Here is a 24,837-nt window from a genome sequence, read left to right as displayed (position 1 = left end):
GGTAGCTCTTTGGTAATATTCTGGACTCACTCCCCAACGAATATTTTTGCTCAGTTGGCGAGGTTCCACCAATGTGAACACTACTGAACTGCTAACAAGTTTAAATGAGGAAATTATTGTTTTAAGGTGATTAATTACCTCGGCTGGGTGTCGAGTAGGATGGATGTCATTACCACCTAAATAAATAATAGTTAGATGGTGAGGCCACTCTAACGCAGGTGTTAATGTGGAATTATTATAAAAGTTATGAGCTGTTGCTCCTGGTGACCTGAAGATTCTTACCTCAGTGTGAGGTATAGGTCTGAGTGTTGTGGGCAATTGACTGTGTCCCACTAGCGCTACTTTATACATGAGGTATAAGCAGCAAATAAATTGGTGTGAATTAGGTTAACTTATGTGGTACACTGCCGGTAGCCACAATTAATAAATGTGTTTAGTTTAAACTATTTCACACGGTGATTAGTTATGACTAATTAGTATCCATCTGGTTCGATAAGGACCATAATGTTGGATTTCTGGGGCTTGACTCATATATTTAATTATTTGCTTATTATATTTAATAAATCGAAGGACCACCCACTTTTGAGAAAAGAGGGAAAACGAATAAAAGTGATCATTAGAATGACACTAGAGAACCAGTGTCTATGGATACTAATTAAATGAATAATCACTTGAAAATACTGAATAGACTGTATTATTAATAAATTAAAGTCAAAGCCTCATATATCAACATTGGGGGGTATTTCTAGAAGTTCATATGTATCTAGGAACCAGTGTGGTTTGTCACTAGTTTAATGTTGAGTTAGTAACATAGTAAATCTAAACTACAATAGATTCAAAGATATGATAACTCAAATTATGAATATTAAAGATTATGTATTACTGAGCAACAGTCAGAGCAAAATACATTAATTACCAAATCATCATTTCTGGCAATAATTTATTCAATGTAAAGATCCTATTTGAATTATATGGAAATCAGTAGTAATATTAGATAAATTTGTACGAAATGAATGTCTTAGCTGCAAGACGATTTCTGTAACGCCATTTCGTCATTCGTCCTCGTGGTCACAGGATCCCATTAAAGAAAGAACCCGAGGTGAATATCAAGAATGATGAGAAACAACTTGTCGACTCCTTGTATACACGCTGAAATCAGAGAAATTTAAGTAGCATTTAATTAGGCTACGATTTATTTCAAATATTCATGAAAACGGAGAAATTGTTGAAATTCAACTAACGTTGTGTATTAGGTATCCTTGCTGTATAACGACAGACTACTCATAAATATATAATCTAGGATGATGCATCAATCGAGAATGGTATACTTAACATGAGCGTATCAAATACTGAGGTCTGCCGAAACCGCGTCAGCCAGTCCCAGGCGTCCACTGCTGTGTACGTGTAATTATGGGTCGTGGCTTCAATTGTTGACGTGTTATTAACTGGCTGGGCACTATAGAACACGTGAATAAGTAATTGTTAATTGTTAACCAGGTATCAACGTAATTCTTGTCGATAATAACTCCCCAGTCACTACCACGTGTCTCGCCAGGGATGCCTCGTGTACAATGGCATCTCCGCCTTCCCTCAACCCGTCTCTCGCATTCACCACAGAAATTATTATTCACGAATAATTCTTTGCCGCGCAATTATGGATGTAATACATTAATGAGAACTGGGTTGCAATTATAGGGACTTAAATATTATCATATTCTTGTTTAATGATGTTAAACGAGAAATGGAGAAGATTTTATTCTCTCCATGGCATTCGCACATAACAGATAAACCTGCTACTTGATAACAATTTCAGTTAATAACTCTCGGTTTTAATTTATCGGGAGTCATATTATCCGTAAGTAATTATTACACGGAATACTGATAATTTTAGAGAACCACATTCAATTCTCTAACACATTGGTAATAAACGTGTCTAACTAGACATTATCTGACGCAATGTTGTTACTCGATTTCATGAGAACTCTAGCACTAATACGCAGATGAAATGGTTTAATTTATGTTTACACTACCGTTAGTGAAATTAATAACTACTGTAGTTAGTATATAATGATGATGATATATTATAATACAATAGTAGTTTATTAGTGTTGGAAATTTCAAACACTATTGGTCCCATGTTGATTTGCAGGAAAATATCTAGAGTCCAAATGCAAACTGTCATATTAGAAAATATCAGAAAGTGACCACCTAAAAAATCTTTAAAGTAAAATTTCTAATAAACTGTGCAACTTGCACATTTCCTGCTTGAACTAAAATTATCACTGGCCCATTGTACAAGTAGGTTGAACAATTTCTATTATATCCGGAAAATGCACGAACGAGAATGGATTGCAGTGTTAATCGTAACAATATCCATTGTGTGCTCCAAACCCTCAACCCCCACTCAATCCCAGTGTCAATAACGCGCACTAACCACCACCACTACCTCAGTGACCTCCACTCCCAGGAGATCTCTAGCGACCAATCCTCCAACCTTTTTCTTACCTTCTACACACGAACCTATCAAGTACCTCCCATAACCAGGCAGATACCCATAATGGGAATAGAATATCAATGACCAGCCAAAAAATTTGAGAAAAAGACTGTTGAAATTAACCTCATATAAGAGCAATAGTAATTACATTGTAACTGAAAAAAATCACTATGGTAATATTCCACAGACAATACCAGGTATCAAGAAGATAAAGGTTTGAAAATATAAATTTTTAGAAAGATACCAATAATGAAGAACATTTTGCACAAATGACTTCAGTGAAAGGAAAAAAAAATTGGTAGAAATTTACATAACAGAGTAATGTATAAATGTAACATAGATGACCAGAGTAACATAGATGACCCGAGACAAGAATATAAGAAAGCAAACAGAGCTTGGATAAATATCATACAAAGTGAGGCCGAATTATCGAATAGATTGATGGCAAAGCTTCTAGTATTGCGAGGTGTCAATAATAGACAAATTGACTAAAAATCGATGTATCAGAAAGAGCGTGAAGAAACATGGAGAAGAGACAAGAAATAACTTCTGCCAAAACTGGTAGAAGTTGCTTAGAGAAATTTCCTAAGAGAACATATTAGAGAGGAAACATGGAGGTGAATGGGAGACCAATCAACATGAGTGGATCTAGACCTTACCAGGAGCAAATTGGTCATTGAGAACATTGAGTAAGTGACCATTGTGAACTGGTCTTCAAATGTGCAGTTCTTATGAAGGTAGTAGTAAAATGAAGAGAAGACGAAAGGGGAGACTAGTTTTTCATACAGGCGAGTATCAGAAGGTTAGAAAATTCTTAGTAACAATACCCTGGGATATAGAACTAGGAGAAAAAATTGTATAAAACTTGATAATAATCCAATGTAAGGTAACTTAATTTATACTGCCCATATTTGAATAAATGAGCTAAGATACAAAAATATTCTGAATTTAACAGACAATGTTTGGAGGCAAAAAGTTAAAGTAAAAGAGCATGCAAGATATTCATGGGGCACAGAACCGAGGGAGAACCATAACGTATATACAAGAGGCAGGAACGAATACACAGCAAAGAAGCAATATGATAAGCATATAACATCCAAGGCTAAGATCATCCTAAATTACTAAATAGCCAATTGAGGTAAGATGTCGGTAAATAATAAGTGATCAGACAACTCAGAAGTGGAGTCCATACAAAGAGTAATAAGGAAGTTTGTGAATGTTATGAGCTCATGTACAGTGCCCCTATTTCACTGTTAAGAGACATGGACAAGAACCTCATATTAATGTAATGAGGGACAAAAACCTTCAGCATCACTGGAACACAGCCTGGCAAAATATCAATCAATGTTCTAGGGGAGTGAAAGACTAGTAAAAATATTCTAGTTTACTGGCATTAATATAAATCCACAAACCACTAAAATAATAAACAGCTACTAACTCACACACAATTACTTTATCCAGCTTCTCATCAGCTGGGCATGATCATACAAAAATGTCTGGAAACTGCATCAATCAACACTAGCTGGCACCAAGAACTTTGCCTGACACAGTGGAACACTAGGGCCTATATGCTGCTAATGCCAATACAGTGTGGTGGTGGTGGCACAACCAGTAACACATGAGGCATGGGGAAACAATATCTCATAAAGAACCATGGCATTACTTAAGTTCCTCAGAATATCACCTCACAAAGACATATAAAAACCTCTACCACCTGGTATACATGATGAACAACAGTAAAAAATAACCATGGTATTATATAGCGTTACATGATAATTAATCTAACAGTCACATTACACAAATAAGGTCCCAAATCTCGTACCAGAACGCTACAGATGCATTCGCCTGGAATGGTCAAGGAGTAGTCGCCTTGAACCAAGCTCGCCGGGAGGCGACACTGTATCCAACTCCATGAGTCAACTGACCCTCAACTTTCAAATAATCTCAAGCTCATTACAGACATAACTCGATCATGAACTCTAATTTAATATACAACAAAGTAAAGATTATAAGACACAACCTTACATAATTTATACAAAATAAGAATTCAATACATTAGAGAATGTATCATGACATAAAAATAAGTACACAAAGAATTCGTATCGGTACGACATGGTAACATTGGCGTGAGTCGGTACATCAAAGGGGGGGGGGGTGAGGAATGGAGGGGGAAGTTAGGGAGGATTCAAGACGTCGGCCAATCGTTAATACATGTGTATACAAGAATACAAAAGAAAGTAGATATATACAACATGTGTATCAAAAGCTTGTCTAGGTGGTATACATTTCACAGTGCCATAATTTCAGTAAATGTCATGAGAAGAGGAAATACAAAGAACAACACTGAAATGGAAATTACACAGTATACATGTGAGTAATACATCTGGAACCTAAATGTATACATTCTCCATCATGGTCCACATAATGTTATCTATACAGCATTTATGAAGCATTACATACAAAAAACATACAACGAGATTTTTCAAGCGACATGACATTAGGCTACAGCTATACATTAAACAACTAATATATATCCACAATTACATGGCATACATCTTTGATACAGAATTATCATAAAATTGGTTATGTATGTCACACATTGACAATACATAAATTAAGAATAATATTGTGTTAAAGAATATTCACTAATAATTACAACATTCGTGATACTAGGCTAATCAGCCAAGATATCACTAATAGTTTGAGCACAATCATACACCAGCCTCAGTATGATCATATTGGTGTATGCTTGCTCATAACAGCGAAAAAACTCATTAAAAGTTTCCAGGAAGTTTTCATGATAGAACTAGAGCTGCCCCTAAATTTATTTATTTATTTATAAATATACAAGAAGGTACATTAGAATTGTGAGGATACATAGTATAGTAATTACAATCTTGTAAAGCCACTAGTACGCGCAGCGTTTCGGGCAGGCACAATTCTTATCTAAGATTTCTAATGGAACAGGCACTACCAGAAAGAAAAACTAATGCAATATAAGTGATATCAGAGAACGAAAAGAAACACTAAGAGGAGCTGGATGTTATGGAAGCCACAAGTCGCGTGTCGATCTCACCATGGATCCTGAAAGGGGCAGCTTTAGCATTATGTTTAGCATATTGCATACTATAGTCTTCATCTCATCACTTGATATGGCCGAACTTCCTGATATTTGGAAAATGGCAAAGGTGGTACCTACGTACAAGAAAGGGGGAAGATAGGAACCACTGAACTAGATACCGGTATTGCTAACATGTATTCCCTGTAAGCTATTAGAGAGACTGCTTAAAAGATAGTTCATAGAACATTTCCAACCCATAAACTTTGTTTCTAAGCATCAATAGGAATTCAGTTTGACCAACTGTGTGAGAATGGGATTTCACAGCTATCTAACCCTCCTGTTAATAGCTAACTACCTTGTAGTGCACCCCAGCTAAAAATCTGAATTTGTTTTCTTATCCCTGACGTTGTTAAGAAGCATTCAAGAAGCACAAAAATCCAAGTAAAAAGATTCTACCTCTTGTAGTTTAGCTGTAGTCATACTCACCTAGTTGTGCTTGTGGCGATGAGCTTTGGCTCTTTGTTCCCGCCTCTAAATTTTCAAACAGCTGGAGTAGATTTTCTTGAGCCTATTGGGCTGTATCAAATCTACATTTGAAACTGTGTATGGAGTCTGCCTCAACCACATCACTGCCTAACGCATTCCATTTGTTAACAACTCTGACATTGACAAAATTATTTATAATGTCCCCGTGACTCATTTGGGTACTAGGTTTCTACCTGTGTCCCCTTATTCGTGTTCCCTCTATGCTAAATAGTTTGTCTTTATCCACTCTGTCAGTTCCCCCTGAGAATTTTGTTGGTGGTGTTCATGTCTCCCCTTACTCCTCTGTCTTCCAGGGACGTGAGGTTTCGCTCCCCTAGCCTTTCCTCACAGCTCATACCTGTCAGTTCTGGGACTAATCTGGTGGTATACCTCTGACTTTTCTCTAACATTGTCTTGTATTTAACAAGGTACGGATTCCAGGCTGGAGATGCATGCGCCAGGATTAGTCTGACACAAGTGGTATAAAAGGTTCTGAATGATTCCTTTCAATAGGTTCTAAAGGCAGTTCTTATTTTGGCCACTCAAGTATATGTTGCTGATGATATCCTTTTGATGTGGGCCTCTGGGGACAAGTTCGGTGTGATATCGACCCCCCAGATCGTTTTCTGTATTTGACTCTAGCAGGATTTCACCTCCAAGTTGGTACCTTGTGATCGGTCTCCTGCTCCATTCACCTAATTTCATTACTTTACACTTTTCAGAGTACAACTTTAGTAGCCATAGCCATGTAGTGACCCATGAGAAGTTGCGCTTTTTCTGTAGAAATTAGATGAGGTGCCACACTGGAATAGCTTTGTCGATCAGTTTGTATTGATGTGTTAAAGGTTGTGTTCCTTATGAATAGCTTTGAAAATATGCGTATGTTCAGACGTATGTTCATAAATGTACACACACGACATGTATTTATTCATGCTAATATACACACATAAGCCTAAATCTTATAATAGGACATAGCACACATTTTACCTGTAAATATAAATATGGTAATCACTTATTTGATATTGTTAAAAGTTCGATAATTCCTGGTATGGCTCCCTAGCACAGTCAGAAACTGAATGGTGATGTATGCGACATGGTTCTTAACGTTTTTACTGACGCCTTAGAAAGAAGGGGAAGGTCTAAAGATATTTTTTAAATTAATATGTAAGGTGGTTACTGGAGGCCTGTGGAAGCAAATATAAACCCCATGTATGAGCAAGGCTTTCACATCTTATACAGTACCCTATTACTTCACCTGAGGGGATGCGCAGCCGAAAGATGGTCGTGCAAATGATTGCACGACAGTAGGTACGTCAGTGTGGAACATCCAGCGTGCACAGTTTTTCAGTCCACTGGTCTAGATACTTTAATTAGGGACTTAGGTCTGCCGTACTGGCTCTCTCCGGATAGTCTACGTTATCAGTAGACCAAATGTACTGCAAGGGCCAGTGAATACATTGTCCAACAATTAAATAGAGCAAGTTGAACATATACTTCGCAAGTCATATGTCTCGGAGCTTCAACGTTGGAAGGAGACAGGGGGAACTTTTTTTAACTGTGGTTAAAAAGTTGGGAGCCTTAATCGTCTTGAATTTCCTAACAACCATAGGTCTCATACATGCTGTATCCATGATGTCATAGACCTAGCTGGCATTGGTTACCGCTTCTCATTAGTTTAGGCACCAATGCTTGTGTCTCATTGGTCAACCCATAAATTGGACTGTTGTACTCGTGGTGAAGCCCACTTAGAGCCTCACAAATTCATTTTACCTCCGGAGGTTGTCTACAATGGACGTATATCAATCAAGGTAATTACCACTAACGTGATCAACCCGCATTATATTCTCTAAAAATAAGTCACTCGATAAGACTCAATTTCATGCTACATGATTGTCTACTGAATCCGATTGCAGTAGATGAGAATATAATACGATTTTCTGAGTGAACTTGAAGTGTAGAGAAACTATGTGATCCCATGTCATGTCGAACAGAAGTAACAGACTCCAGCCAGAGTACCTGAGAATGTCATAAAACAGTATACTATAATAGCTTGCAAGATGATCAAAGTGATACAAATCGTGTATAATCGTCGCCGCATAAGTTCTTGTGTGAATTTTCTGGCAATCATCTAAACATAGACTCACAACATGATCAGTGTGTAGTAAGATAACTGCCTGGAAGTGACGAGTCACCTGCCCACGTGTCAGTGATCAGACTAGCTGCCAACACCGTGCTGTGAGTGTGTTGAGTCTCCCACCAACATTATGCTGCCATGTGGCATCATTGACAACTGCCTCTCACCTGAACTAGCCACGTATTGCCCCATTGTGTCCGCCTGTTCCACCCCACTGTGTCCTAACTTTGTGTCCATCTGTTCCACCACACTGTGTCCTAACTTTGTGTCCATCTGTTCCACCACACTGTGTCCTAACTTTGTGTCCACCTGTTCCACCACACTGTGTCCTAACTTTGTGTCCATCTGTTCCACCACACTGTGTCCTAACTTTGTGTCCATGTAACACTGTAAAAGTGTTTGGGTTAGTTTATTTAAAATATATATAGTACATGAGTCACAGACAAGGATCTGAGAGGCGCCAGTTGTCTGCCTGAGATCTCACACCTCAAAGCGTTAATGACCTCAAGTGACCTGAGGTCAGATCATGACAATTTCACCTTGCTTCCGCTAAGCTGATAATTGTAGTCTGGTAGCCTTCAAACATGCCGACGTTTAAGGAGTGGCTTGGTAGTGCCGGAGGCTATCTATTTGTGGGCGGAGTTAGCTACTAGGTTCCCCAATAAATACTCGGAGAACTATCGAGCATAGAGCATTAAGAGACAGAACAACAGACGAGAGCAGAGACGACGTCCCTAGCAGGGAGGCTGTCGGCCGGCAGGGGCGAGACAGTCTCTGTCAAGCTACAGACCCCCCCCCCCTCTCTATTCAACTTAGACTCCGTCCTCGGTGAGTGAACAGTGAGGTGACTTGGTCGTGTTTACATATGTTGTGTGATGATCAGGGGCAGTCAAGTTGTAGGGTTCTCGAATTCTTGGATGATGACTCTCTTTAACATTTTAATTTAATTGCTAAATTATGATACTTCATGGGAAATATAATTATGAATTTATTATTTAAATTGTGTTTAACTTTGTTCCCTAGAGATTTGAGTTGAGGTGAGAAAGCCTCTGTGGTTACTGGTTTCATGGTTTAGAATGAGTACATGATAAAGATGGGAACTACTAATAATGAACTCATGATAACATCTTTGGTGAATATTTTGATACAGACAAGTTCCATTCCTTGTCTTGTATGTAATGATCATGAATGGATGGTGGCAGCATTTCTACTTCTACTATCTACTCTTCTACTTCTACTATCTACTCTTCTACTTCTACCTATCTACACCTCTCCCTCCACCCCTCTCTGAACTCTCACTTTCAACTAATGACCCTCCTCGCTCCTCCCACCTCTCTGCCTCTCACCCCAAACCCTCACTAATTACTTCACTATTCATTTCTTTCCTTTCGTTTTCTCTTATACGTTTGTGGCAATGATTCTGTATTCTAGAGTTCTCTCTAGAGTTTCGGGTAACTGACCAAGTTACGGCGCCTTGTAGTCTTAGCACCTAGGTAGTCAAATACCTAGGTTACAAGGTGCTGAACGAGAGAGGTTGCCTTAGGATCTCTGGAGGGTGCTCTAGAATAGTTAGCTAACTGGGGACGGGATAACGGACTAGAGAGAGCTGTTTCCCCCGGCCTCGTTAGTTAACTGGGGGGTGGAATAATGGACAAGATAGAGCTATTTCCCACACCCCCCGTTACAATGTTGGCAGCGGTGTTGAACAATGTTGTAGGTAGTTGGTGTTCTTTTAACATTGTTCAGTCCCACGTGTCTTTTTGCCGCTCAGGCGCTATCAGGGAGATCTTGACAGGTGTTTTACTTTCGCGAATTAACGAACTTTTTTCAGGTTAGGAGATTGTGATTCTCTGGTGTTGTGTTTAGTGATTTTGTGAGTTTTGTGTAGTTCAGGGAATGTTCACCAGAACTTGCGTGTGTAGTGATTTATGTTAGTAATAAGATTTGGCGATTTGGGAACTTAGCGGTGTTGGTAGTGCAGGTCAGCTGAGTGTGACAGGTGACCTCGCATGTCCCACGGGGACACCCAGCCACAGCTGGTCTCCAGGTCAGTGGGGAGTGGCAGGTGTAGTTTTTAAGTAGTGGTTCTGCTCAGATTATTGCGATCGACTGTTTTACTCCATTTGAACGCAATAACCCGAGGTGTACTGGTATTGTACAGCATGCTAGGGGGAGGCTTAGTATGTCAGTAGACTTCACGTTGGGGACGCTAGACGTTAGATAGTCTGGTCACAGGGGTGGCAACAGTTTTGAGTTGTTGACCGGCGGAGAAGCTAGGAAAACACTCTGGGTCACGTAGGTGGCTGTAGGTTAAGGGTGGGAGTAACGGTTAATTATGTACTTAAGATTAGGAAAGGTACAGTTAAGTTTAGGCTAGTGTTTTGTCTATTAGTTTTGATTTTTTTTTGTGACAAGTTAAAAGTAGTGATGACCTTATTCTCTCTTCTCTAACTTTCCTCTGTTACTGTCTTATGTTCCACCAAGTCAGTATCATTCAGTGTTAATTGGATTATTTAAAAAAATTTTTAAGTGTAGTTGTTGCCAGGAGGAGAGCGGTATAACTGGACTGTGTAAACCCTATACAAACTACAGGGTCACATAACATATCTTGGGAGCACGATATTGTCGCCTTTCTGTTCATCCACAGGTGGGAGCCAGAAGAGAGGAGAGACGCACATACAAAAGAGGGAGACGGCTGCTGTGTACCATACTCACGGGCGTTTATCACCACCACCACCACCAGCCCACTACCTGGAGGTCATGGCTCCATCACCATCACCACCCCAGGGGACCCCAAGATGCAGCCCTCTCGGTCGGTCAACATTGGTCTACCCAGTGGACCCCAGGACGGACGGACCCCAGTGGACCCCAAGACTTACGGACCCCAGTGGACCCCAGGTCGTTCTGCAGACGACCCCAGACGACCCAGTAAAGATGGAAGAGGAACAGCAACGACTCCAGTCTGTCCCACCAACATCGGTCTACCCAGGATGGACCCCAGGACGGACGGACCCCAATGGACCCCAGGTCGCTTGTCAAAGACCCATGGGAGAAAGAAGAGAGAAGAAAGAAGAAAGAAGAAAGAAGAGAGAAGAGAGAAGAAAGAAGAGAGAAGAAAGAAGAGAAGATAAGACAAGCTGAGTGAGACATGATACCTAGTGTCCCTTGCTGGTGTCAGCATCATTGCATGGAGCGTAATTGCAAGACAGGATCGTTTGCCTTAACTGGCCGCCCCTCCTACAAGCATGTTGCTCTGTTGAGTGATTCTTCCTGTGTCAGGCGGACTTGATGTGGCTGTCAGAAGTAGCTCTCTGAAGGAGGCGTGCTGGAGCAACAGGGAGGAAGAAGAGTAGGATGGGATTTCTACTGTTGGCAACTATATGAAGGTCTCGAAACTTGTAGTCCCTATAGCTGTGAAGAACCCCAATATACGTCTCTCATGGTGACTGACGTAGGGCCAATTACAGATCAGCTGGGACAACCGAATTCCACGGTCCTGTGCGCAGTTCAAGTAGTAACGGCTTTCGGGTTGACCAAGTGTTGTTGTGCGTTAACGACGGAGAAGCGACGGAGGCAGTTGTGTTGAAGAAATGTGGTACAGGATTATCTACAAGACCAAGCAGTGACGTCGCCCAGCCAGAGACAATGGACGTCTGTCTATATATTTCATTTTTTAGAGTTGGATGATGTATATTTGTTTAGCTAGGATGTATTTTTTTTTCGTTAATAAAGTTGTTGCACACAGCTAGCTTGCTTTAGCAGTGTTGCAAAAACTTTATTTCGGGGAGAAGGGGAGATGTAACACTGTAAAAGTGTTTGGGTTAGTTTATTTAAAATATATATAGTACATGAGTCACAGACAAGGATCTGAGAGGCGCCAGTTGTCTGCCTGAGATCTCACACCTCAAAGCGTTAATGACCTCAAGTGACCTGAGGTCAGATCATGACAATTTCACCTTGCTTCCGCTAAGCTGATAATTGTAGTCTGGTAGCCTTCAAACATGCCGACGTTTAAGGAGTGGCTTGGTAGTGCCGGAGGCTATCTATTTGTGGGCGGAGTTAGCTACTAGGTTCCCCAATAAATACTCGGAGAACTATCGAGCATAGAGCATTAAGAGACAGAACAACAGACGAGAGCAGAGACGACGTCCCTAGCAGGGAGGCTGTCGGCCGGCAGGGGCGAGACAGTCTCTGTCAAGCTACAGACCCCCCCCCCCCTCTCTATTCAACTTAGACTCCGTCCTCGGTGAGTGAACAGTGAGGTGACTTGGTCGTGTTTACATATGTTGTGTGATGATCAGGGGCAGTCAAGTTGTAGGGTTCTCGAATTCTTGGATGATGACTCTCTTTAACATTTTAATTTAATTGCTAAATTATGATACTTCATGGGAAATATAATTATGAATTTATTATTTAAATTGTGTTTAACTTTGTTCCCTAGAGATTTGAGTTGAGGTGAGAAAGCCTCTGTGGTTACTGGTTTCATGGTTTAGAATGAGTACATGATAAAGATGGGAACTACTAATAATGAACTCATGATAACATCTTTGGTGAATATTTTGATACAGACAAGTTCCATTCCTTGTCTTGTATGTAATGATCATGAATGGATGGTGGCAGCATTTCTACTTCTACTATCTACTCTTCTACTATCTACTCTTCTACTTCTACCTATCTACACCTCTCCCTCCACCCCTCTCTGAACTCTCACTTTCAACTAATGACCCTCCTCGCTCCTCCCACCTCTCTGCCTCTCACCCCAAACCCTCACTAATTACTTCACTATTCATTTCTTTCCTTTCGTTTTCTCTTATACGTTTGTGGCAATGATTCTGTATTCTAGAGTTCTCTCTAGAGTTTCGGGTAACTGACCAAGTTACGGCGCCTTGTAGTCTTAGCACCTAGGTAGTCAAATACCTAGGTTACAAGGTGCTGAACGAGAGAGGTTGCCTTAGGATCTCTGGGAGTGCTCTAGAATAGTTAGCTAACTGAGGACGGGATAACGGACTAGAGAGAGCTGTTTCCCCCGGCCTCGTTAGTTAACTGGGGGGTGGAATAATGGACAAGATAGAGCTATTTCCCCCCACCCCCCGTTACATCCATCTGTTCCACCACACTGTGTCCTAACTTTGTGTCCACCTGTTCCACCACACTTTGTCCTAACTTTGTGTCCATCTGTTCCACCACACAGTGTCCTAACTTTGTGTCCGTCTGTTCCACCACACTTTGTCCTAACTTTGTGTCCATCTGTTCCACCACACTTTGTCCTAACTTTGTGTCCATCTGTTCCACCACACTGTGTCCTAACTTTGTGTCCATCTGTTCCACCCCACTTTGTTCTAACTTTATGTCCACCTGTTCCACCACACTGTGTCCTAACTTTGTGTCCATCTGTTCCACCACACTGTGTCCTAACTTTGTGTCCATCTGTTCCACCACACTGTGTCCTAACTTTGTGTCCATCTGTTCCACCACACTGTGTCCTAACTTTGTGTCCGTCTGTTCCACCACACTGTGTCCTAACTTTATGTCCGTCTGTTCCACCACACTGTGTCCTAACTTTGTGTCCACCTGTTCCACCACACTGTGTCCTAACTTTGTGTCCGTCTGTTCCACCACACTGTGTCCTAACTTTGTGTCCATCTGTTCCACCACACTGTGTCCTAACTTTGTGTCCATCTGTTCCACCACACTGTGTCCTAACTTTGTGTTCGTCTGTTCCACCACACTGTGTCCTAACTTTGTGTCCATCTGTTCCACCACACTGTGTCCTAACTTTGTGTCCATCTGTTCCACCACACTGTCCTAACTTTGTGTCTACCTGTTCCACCACACTTTGTCCTAACTTTGTGTCCGTCTGTTCCACCACACTTTGTCCGAACTTTGTGTCCGTCTGTTCCACCACACTGTGTCCTAACTTTGTGTCCATCTGTTCCACCACACTGTGTCCTAATTTTGTGTCCATCTGTTCCACCACACTGTGTCCTAACTTTGTGTCCATCTGTTCCACCACACTGTGTCCTAACTTTGTGTCCATCTGTTCCACCACACTGTGTCCTAACTTTGTGTCCGTCTGTTCCACCACACTGTGTCCTAACTTTATGTCCGTCTGTTCCACCACACTGTGTCCTAACTTTGTGTCCACCTGTTCCACCACACTGTGTCCTAACTTTGTGTCCGTCTGTTCCACCACACTGTGTCCTAACTTTGTGTCCATCTGTTCCACCACACTGTGTCCTAACTTTGTGTCCATCTGTTCCACCACACTGTGTCCTAACTTTGTGTTCGTCTGTTCCACCACACTGTGTCCTAACTTTGTGTCCATCTGTTCCACCACACTGTGTCCTAACTTTGTGTCCATCTGTTCCACCACACTGTCCTAACTTTGTGTCTACCTGTTCCACCACACTTTGTCCTAACTTTGTGTCCGTCTGTTCCACCACACTTTGTCCGAACTTTGTGTCCGTCTGTTCCACCACACTGTGTCCTAACTTTGTGTCCATCTGTTCCACCACACTGTGTCCTAATTTTGTGTCCATCTGTTCCACCACACTGTGTCCTAACTTTGTGTCCATCTGTTCCACCACACTGTGTCCTAACTTTGTGTCCATCTGTTCCACCACACTGTGTCCTAACTTTGTGTCCATCTGTTCCACCACACTGTGTCCTAACTTTGTGTCCGTCTGTTCCACCACACTGTGTCCTAACTTTGTGTCCACCTGTTCCACCACACTGTGTCCTAACTTTGTGTTCGTCTGTTCCACCACACTGTGTCCTAACTTTGTGTCCATCTGTTCCACCACACTGTGTCCTAACTTTGTGTCCATCTGTTCCACCACACTGTGTCCTAACTTTGTGTCCATCTGTTCCACCACACTGTGTCCTAACTTTGTGTCCATCTGTTCCACCACACTATGTCCTAACTTTGTGTCCGTCTGTTCCACCACACTGTGTCCTAACTTTGTGTCCATCTGTTCCACCACATTGTGTCCTAACTTTGTGTCCATCTGTTCCACCACACTGTGTCCTAACTTTGTGTCCATCTGTTCCACCACACTGTGTCCTAACTTTGTGTCCATCTGTTCCACCACACTATGTCCTAACTTTGTGTCCGTCTGTTCCACCACACTGTGTCCTAACTTTGTGTCCATCTGTTCCACCACACTGTGTCCTAACTTTGTGTCCATCTGTTCCACCACACTGTGTCCTAACTTTGTGTCCGTCTGTTCCATCACACTGTGTCCTAACTTTGTGTCTACCTGTTCCACCACACTGTGTCCTAACTTTGTGTCCGTCTGTTCCACCACACTGTGTCCTAACTTTGTGTCCGTCTGTTCCATCACACTGTGTCCTAACCAGATACCATGTAAAGTCAGGGTTATTGTGAATCTAGCCTCATGTGTGATCCTGTGACTGTACACCTGTGCCACCGTGCTGTGTCACGCACCTGTCACCACATGTGGCTGGCGTGACTGTACACCTGTACCACCGTGCTGTGTCACACACCGGTCACCACATGTGGCTGGCGTGACTGTACACCTGTACCACCGTGCTGTGTCACACACCTGTCACCACATGTGGCTGGTGTGACTGTACACCTGTACCACCGTGCTGTGTCACACACCTGTCACCACATGTGGCTGGCGTGACTGTACACCTGTACCACCGTGCTGTGTCACACACCGGTCACCACATGTGGCTGGCGTGACTGTACACCTGTGCCACCGTGCTGTGTCACACCTGTCACCACATGTGGCTGGTGTGACTGTACACCTGTACCACCGTGCTGTGTCACACACCTGTCACCACATGTGGCTGGCGTGACTGTACACCTGTACCACCGTGCTGTGTCACACACCGGTCACCACATGTGGCTGGCGTGACTGTACACCTGTACCACCGTGCTGTGTCACACACCTGTCACCACATGTGGCTGGCGTGACTGTACACCTGTGCCACCGTGCTGTGTCACACACCTGTCACCACATGTGGCTGGCGTGATTGTACACCTGTGCCGCCGTGCTGTGTCACACACCTGTCACCACATGTGGCTGGGGTGACTGTACACCTGTACCACCGTGCTGTGTCTCACACCTGTCACCACATGTGGCTGGCGTGACTGTACACCTGTACCACCGTGCTGTGTCACACACTGGTCACCACATGTGGCTGGCGTGACTGTACACCTGTACCACCGTGATGTGTCACACACCGGTCACCACATGTGGCTGGCGTGACTGTACACCTGTACCACCGTTATGTGTCACACACCGGTCACCACATGTGGCTGGCGTGACTGTACACCTGTACCACCGTGCTGTGTTACACACCTGTCACCACATGTGGCTGGTGTGACTGTACACCTGTACTACGCCTGTTCGCATGGCCAGCCACGTGCTTTGTGTATCGGGATGAATGTGTCATCTACTTGCCACGCCTTAGTGATGTTGCAGTTTTGTCATACCAGCTGCCAAGGATCATCAGGGCTGTCCATGCTGTATGAGTATTGAGAGAGTGAGAGCATATCAGGCCAGCCTGCAGGATGTACAATCTCTATACTTATAATTAATATTCTTTCATTGTGCTAACCCTGTGATCAGCAACCCGATTGATAAATATGTCATCAAATACCTGCAACACGTGTGAAGTAAACTGGAGGGTGTGAGTGTGGTAATGTGAGTTCACCGTGCTGCACATGCCTCTCACCTCTATATTGGTTACATACACACTCCCACCTTTGTTACTGAATTATCATTGTTGTGTTGACGTCTCAGCGTCGTGTGATATTTAATTATTGCATTATTGTCTCAGTGATGTGTTTAGTTCATTTGTGAATAAGGCCTCAAAAATGTTATTATTTAATTCATTATTATTGTCTCAGTGGTGTGAGTTTAATTCACTTATGATTGTATTAATCATGTGTGTTTAATTAATTTATGATTTGTGTCTTAGTGACGTGTTCTTAACTCATTTATAATTATCATCTCGGTGACGTGCGTTTAATTAGTTTATGTTTAATGTCTCAGTGACGGGTAACTGACTCATTTATAATTTAAAACTCGATGATTTATGTTGTGTACATTTTGGCGCAATGATTTGTAATTGTGCATTTCATGTGTATTGATATGCACTGCCCCGAGTGTCCCGTGTGGACCGGAAATCAACATACCTTTACTGCAAGTAACATATGCCGAACGTGTCAGAGTGTTCCATAGTGTTCGGCTTAGTTCACATTGAGCCAAGCAAGTGGGTAGAGACCGAGTATCTCCTCATACCAGAGTGATAGGAACGATTCCTGCTGTGTACGGGTTGAGTAGATTTATCGTTACACTCTTGATTAACGCAAGGGCAAGCTCATTGTGTATTGGTAAGCAAGTTTATTGAATATATATTAGTACCAGAGTCTTTTCGTCAGCATTTCCCTAAGTTCTGCCCCCACCCTCCTATTTATTCTGCCATTATTGTCACTTTGCTGATTATTTGGTACCGGCTCTGGGCATGAGACCCTACAGTCTACTAACACTAACATACTCAATAATTATAGGGGGACCACGGCGGTCATTTGGTACCGGCTCTGGGTATCGAGACCCTACAGCCTACTAACACTAACATAATCAATGTTTATAGGGGGACCACGGCGGTCATTTGGTACCGGCTCTGGGTATTGAGACCCTACACTCTACTAACACTAACATACTCAATGTTTATAGGGGGACCACGGCGGTCATTTGGTACCGGCTCTGGGTATTGAGACCCCTACAGCCTACTAACACTCACATACTCAATGATTATGGGGGACCACAGCAGTCATTCCTCTAGAAGATGGTTCACACATTTGAGCAAGGCTGACGACCCAGTGACGGGAGATATGTTCGTCTGGAGACTGGTGTGGTGAGATACTCCTCTCCATTTGAGGTACAGCGTATCTGCGCAACTGCTGTCTCTTATAATTTATGTAAATTGATGGTGTTGCATGCATCTTTGCCGAATTTTACCCTCACTCCAATTAGGGCAATATAACCGGAGAGAGATACCTAGACAGACTGCATTCTCCTTCATTGCAAGAAAGCTTTTGACGCTATTGATAACATGTAAACTAGGGGAACTCTTATGTAAACTAGGAAAACAGACTGGTGTATCAACAAGATTACTAAAGTGGGTGATAGAGGGCCTTTGAAGGAGGCAAAGAGTCATAGTAAGAGGAGAGCTTTCAAACTGGAGAAAGGTAGTGAGTTGAGTACCTCAAGTGTCAGTAATAGGGGCTTATCCTGTTCCTAATATATGAATGCAATCTAGCAGCGGAGCAAGCTCATTCTTGTCAATGTCTGTTGATGATGAATTGCTAAGCAGACTAATCACAAATGAGGAGGACTGCAATACCTTACAAGATGAACTGGAAAATATCCTTAGATAGTCAGAGAAATTACTACTAGACTTTAACCCTGACAAATGCAAGGTTATGTGGACTAGAATCAGAAGAAAGAAATCTCAAATGCAGCTCAATATGAAGGGAAGGCAACTTTAAATTTCTGTAAAAGAGAAAACCTTAGGCGTGGACATAACTGGGAATCTATACTAGAGGCACACACCAGCAGAATAACTAGGGTAGCATTTGCGTTACTAGTAAACGTTTCGTTATCCTTCAGGAACATAGACAAAGATCTCTTCCGAACGCTGTAGAAATACTTTGAGACTCATTATTGAGTATGATGGAATGGCTTTAACCCCTACTTAAAGGAAAAAAAACCTTTTAAAGGTGCAAATATATGCAACAAGTCTCGCTCCTGTTAATGAACAAATGCACAAGGGTCGTGATGAGGGTTCGAACTTACGTCCTGGATGAGCCTTAGTCGAGTGCGCCACGACAATCCACGACAGTCGATTGCGCCTCGCTCCTGAGCTCAGGGGACAGAGCTATGAAGAAACTCTGAGAGAACTGAACATCACAACACTGGAGGAAGGAAGGAATAGGGGCTACGCAATAGCGACGTGCAAGATACTAAGGGGATTTACAAAGTAGATATAGAAGAATGTTGAAATTAATTAACAGTCGAACGAGAGGACATGATTGGAAACTGAAAAGACAGATGAGTCAAAGGGATGTCAAGAAATATCTTTTTTAAGTCTCAGAGTAGTAAGTTTAATGGACTAAATGAGGAAATTTACGAAGAGAATTCAAAATATTTTTACACGTAAATATTAAATAACACGAGGGAAAATGAGTCGCAGCATTAAACAAATGATGGTCGAAATGCTGGCCTTACGAGTTTATGCTTGACGCTGCTAAGACAACGGAATATATAAACACACATGTCGGAAAAACCGACACCATTTACTAACATTTATTACAATAGGCAGATAATATTTCTGCTGTTTTGTACTTACAAATTAACACAAGAAATAGTGTTTTAATGATTCAAAGAAAACGAGACTACAGTGAAATTTTCCCCTGAAGAAAACAGGGAAATCATTGCCATGTAGCAATTAAATTTACCAGCTAATAATATTGGGAATTCTTATTAAAACATCAGTCTGTGGACGGTAGACATCATGAAAACATTTTCCCTTGAACCAACTTAATTATCAGTACTAAAATAAATTAAATATAAACCCTCTTTCCACTTCTTGATAAAACGCATCTGGAGAACAGTCGATGCGGGAGGGAGAGGACATGTGCTCGAAAGTTGCCCTCTCGAGAACATGGGGAACAACAAGTTATTGTCGAAGAGTTTGACAGCACAAATTGACACCATCGTTACCAGGCAAGGTTTTGTCTAATATTCAGGTGGATATAACATGATACTCAGCACTATTTGTCACTCAGAAACTCACACTCACTCGCACACACATAACCGTATCCATACACTCACACACACACAAACACACACACACACACACACACACACACACACACACTCACACACACACAAACACACACACACACACACACACACACACACGACAATTTGGGGCCTCGTAGCCTGGTGGATAGCGCGCAGGACTCGTAATTCTGTGGCGCGGGTTCGATTCCCGCACGAGGCAGAAACAAATGGGCAAAGTTTCTTTCACCCTAAGTGCCCCTGTTACCTAGCAGTAAATAGGTACCTGGGAGTTAGTCAGCTGTCACGGGCTGCTTCCTGGGGTGTGTGTGTAGTGTGGAAAAAAAAAAAAAAAAAAAAAAAGTAGTTAGTAAACAGTTGATTGACAGTTGAGAGGCGGGCCGAAAGAGCAAAGCTCAACCCCCGCAAAAACACAACTAGTAAACACAACTAGTAAACACACACACACACACACACACACACACAGAACTTTTTCAGTGTCAGAGTAGTTAGCAAATGGAATGCATTAGGAAGTGATGTGGTGGAGGCTGACTCCATTCACAGTTTCAAATGTAGATATGATAGAGCCCAATAGGCTCAGGAATCTGTACACCAGTTGATTGACGGTTGAGAGGCGGGACCAAAGAGCCAGAGCTCAACCCCCGCAAGCACAATTAGGTGAGTACAATTAGGTGAGTACACACACACACACACACACACACACACACACACACACTTTGTAACACAGCACCAACATGGATTCAGGGATGGCAGGTCCTGCCTCACTGGGTTACTTGAATTCTACGACCAGGCAACAAAAATAAGGCAAGAAAGAGAAGGGTGGGCAGACTGCATATATTTGGATTGTTAGAAAGCCTTTGATACAGTGCCACACAAGAGGCTAGTGAAAAAGCTGGAGATGCAGGCTGGAGTGAAAGGGAAGGTACTCCGTTGGATACAGGAGTACCTAAGCAACAGGAGACAACGAGTCAGTGTGAGAGGTGAGATCTCAGATTGGCGAGACATTACGAGTGGAGTCCCGCAGGGGTCAGTCCTTGGACCTATACTGTTTCTCATATATGTAAATGATCTCCCAATGGGTATAGAATCCTTTCTCTCAATGTTTGCCGATGATGCAAAAATTATGAGGAAGATTGAAACTGAGGACGATAGTAGGAGGCTACAAGATGACCTAGACAGACTGAGGGAATGGTCCAACAAATGGCTGTTGAAGTTCAACCCGAGTAAATGCAAAGTAATGAAACTAGGCAGTGGAAACAGGAGGCCAGACACGGGATACAGAATAGGAGATGAAGTACCTAATGAAACGGACAGAGAGAAAGATCTAGGAGTTGATATCACACCAAACCTGTCTCCTGAAGCCCACATAAAAAGAATAACGTCTGCGGCATATGCGAGGCTGGCTAACATCAGAACAGCGTTCAGGTACCTGTGTAAGGAATCATTCAGAATCTTGTACACCACATATGTAAGACCAACCCTGGAGTATGCGGCCCCAGCATGGAGCCGGTATCTTGTCAAGTACAAGACGAAGCTGGAAAAAGTCCAAAGGTATGCCACTAGACTAGTCCCAGAACTAAGAGGCATGAGTTACGAGGAAAGGCTGCGGGAAATGCACCTTACGACACTGGAAGACAGAAGAGTAAGGGGAGACATGATCACAACCTACAAAATCCTCAGAGGAATCGACCGGGTAAACAAGGATAAACTATTCAACACTGGTGGGACGCGAACAAGGGGACACAGGTGGAAACTGAGTACCCACATGAGCCACAGAGACGTTAGAAGGAACTTTTTCAGTGTCAGAGTAGTTAACGGATGGAATGCATTAGGCAGTGATGTGGTGGAGGCTGACTCCATACACAGTTTTAAATGTAGATATGATAGAGCCCAGTAGGCTCAGGAATCTGTACACTAGTTGATTGACAGTTGAGAGGCGGGACCAAAGAGCCAAAGCTCAACCCCCGCAAGCACAAATAGGTGAGTACACACACACACACACACAGGGATGAGGGAAACTATGAGGAGATGAATAAATTCGTATGGGATATACATTGGGACACAGAACTCGGAACCAAGTCCGTACAAGACATGATGGACTACGTCACCCTAAAATGTCAGGAGGCTGTAAGCAGGTTTGTCCCAGCCCGACAGGAAAAAACAGAGAAGCAAAGGAAGAATCCGTGGTTTAATAGGGAATGTATGAAAGCAAAGGAGCTGAACAAAGGGGCATGGAGGAACTTCCGTAATAACAGAAGACCAGAAAGTAGAGAGAGAGATACCAGAGAACCAGGAACGAGTATGTTAGTGTGAGAAGAGCAGCTGAGAAAAGGTATGAAAATGATATAGCTAATAAAGCCAAGACCGAACCAAAGCTACTACACAGTCACATCAGGAGGAAGACAACAGTGAAGGAACAGGTGATGAAACTTAGGGTGTGCGAGGACAGGTACACAGAGAATGACAAAGAGGTGTGTGAAGAACTCAACAAAAGGTTCCAGGAGGTCTTTACAATAGAACAGGGAGAAGTCACGGCGCTAGGAGAGGTGGCAGCAAACCAGGTGACCTTGGAAAGGTTCGACATTAAAAGAGATGAGGTCAAGAAGCACCTATTGGAGCTGGATGTGAGAAAAGCTGTTGGGTCGGATGGAATCTCACCATGGGTATTGAAAGAGTGTGCAGGAGCACTTTGCTTGCCACTCTCCATAGTGTATAGTAGGTCACTGGAAACGGGAGACCTACCAGAAGTATGGAAGACTGCTAATGTAGTACAAATATTTAAAAAGGGTGACAGACAAGAGGCACTGAACTTCAGGCCAGTGTCCTTAACTTGTATACCATGCAAGGTGATGGAGAAGACTGTGAGAAAAAACCTAGTAACACATCTGGAGAGAAGAGACTTCGTGACAACCCATCAACATGGGTTCAGGGAGGGTAAATCTTGCCTTACAGGCTTGATAGAATTCTACGATCAGGTGACAAAGATTAAGCAAGAAAGAGAAGGATGGGCGGACTGCATTTTTTTTGACTGTCAGAAAGCCTTTGACACAGTACCCCATAAAAGGTTGATGCATAAGCTGGAGAAACAGGCAGGAGTAACTGGTAGGGGGCTCCAGTGGATAAGGGAGTACCTAAGCAATAGGAAGCACAGAGTTATAGTGAGGGGTGAGACCTCAGAATGGCGTGAAGTCACCAGTGGAGTCCCACAGGGCTCTGTGCTTGGACCAATCCTGTTTCTGATATATGTAAATGATCTCCCAGAGGGTATAGACTCATTCCTCTCAATGTTTGCTGACGACGCCAAAATTATGAGAAGGATTAACACAGAGGAGGACAGCTTGAGGCTTCAAGTAGACCTGGACAAGCTGAAGGAATGGTCGAACAAATGGCTGTTAGAGTTTAATCCAAGCAAATGTAATGTAATGAAGATAGGGGTAGGAAGCAGGAGACCAGATACAAGGTATCACTTGGGAGATGAAATACTTCAAGAGTCCGCGAGAGAGAAAAACCTGGGGGTTGATATCACGCCAGACCTGTCCCCTGAAGCTCATATCAAGAGGATAACATCAGCAGCATATGCCAGGTTGGCTAACATAAGAACGGCCTTTAGAAACTTGTGTAAGGAATCTTTCAGAACATTATATACCACAAATGTCAGACCAATCCTGGAGTATGCGGCACCAGCATGGAGTCCATATCTAGTCAAGCATAAGACTAAAATGGAAAAGGTTGAAAGGTTTGCCACCAGACTAGTACCCGAGCTGAAAGGTATGAGCTACGAGGAGAGACTACGGGAATTGAACCTCACTTCGTTGGAAGACAGAAGAGTTAGGGGGGACATGATCACCACATTCAAGATCCTCAAGGGAATCGACAGGGTTGATAAAGACAGGCTGTTTAACACAAGGGGCACACGCACTAGGGGATACAGGTGGAAACTGAGTGCCCAAATGAGCCACAGAGATATTAGAAAGAACTTTTTTAGTGTCAGAGTGGTTGACAAATGGAATGCATTAGGAAGTGATGTGGTGGAGGCTGACTCCATACACAGTTTCAAGTGTCGATATGATAGAGCCCAATAGGCTCAGGAACCTGTACACCTGTTTATTGACAGTTGAGAGGCGGGACCAAAGAGCCAGAGCTCAACCCCCACAAGCACAACTAGGTGAGTAGAACTAGGTGAGTACACACACGCGCGGAAATTCATTTTCTATGAGGAAAGAGAGGGAAGGAAGAGGTGGTGGTGGTGTAGCTCTGCTGGTAAGAAAAGGCTGGGATTTTGAGGAGATGGTTATTCAGGGCTGTGAAGGTTTCAGTGACTACATAGCAGGTACCATAACAACTGGAGGGCAAAAAATTAAAGTTGTAGTCATATATAATCCACCACCAAATGACAGAAGACCCAGACAGGAATATAATAGAAACAACATGGCCATCATTAACATAATAGAGAGAGCAGCTTCTGTTGCTAGCAGGAATGGATCTGGACTACTAATCATGAGGGACTTCAACCATGGGAAGATAGATTGGGAGAACAGAGACCCGCATGGAAGACCAGAAACATGGAGGGCTAAGCTGCTAGACGTGGCGACAAGAAACTTTCTAAGCCAGCACCTCAAGGAACCAACAAGAATGTGAGGAGAAGATGAACCAGCAATGCTTGATTTGATATTTACCCTAAATGAGTGGGATATAAGGGAAGTCAAGATGAAAACACCCTTGGGAATGAGTGATCACAGTGTATTGAACTGTGAGTACCTGGTAGAGCTAGGAATTATCTCCC

This window comes from Procambarus clarkii, chromosome 21 (genome assembly GCF_040958095.1).
Source record: "Procambarus clarkii isolate CNS0578487 chromosome 21, FALCON_Pclarkii_2.0, whole genome shotgun sequence".
Lineage (NCBI taxonomy): Eukaryota > Metazoa > Arthropoda > Malacostraca > Decapoda > Cambaridae > Procambarus > Procambarus clarkii.
This window is presented reverse-complemented; position numbering follows the sequence as displayed.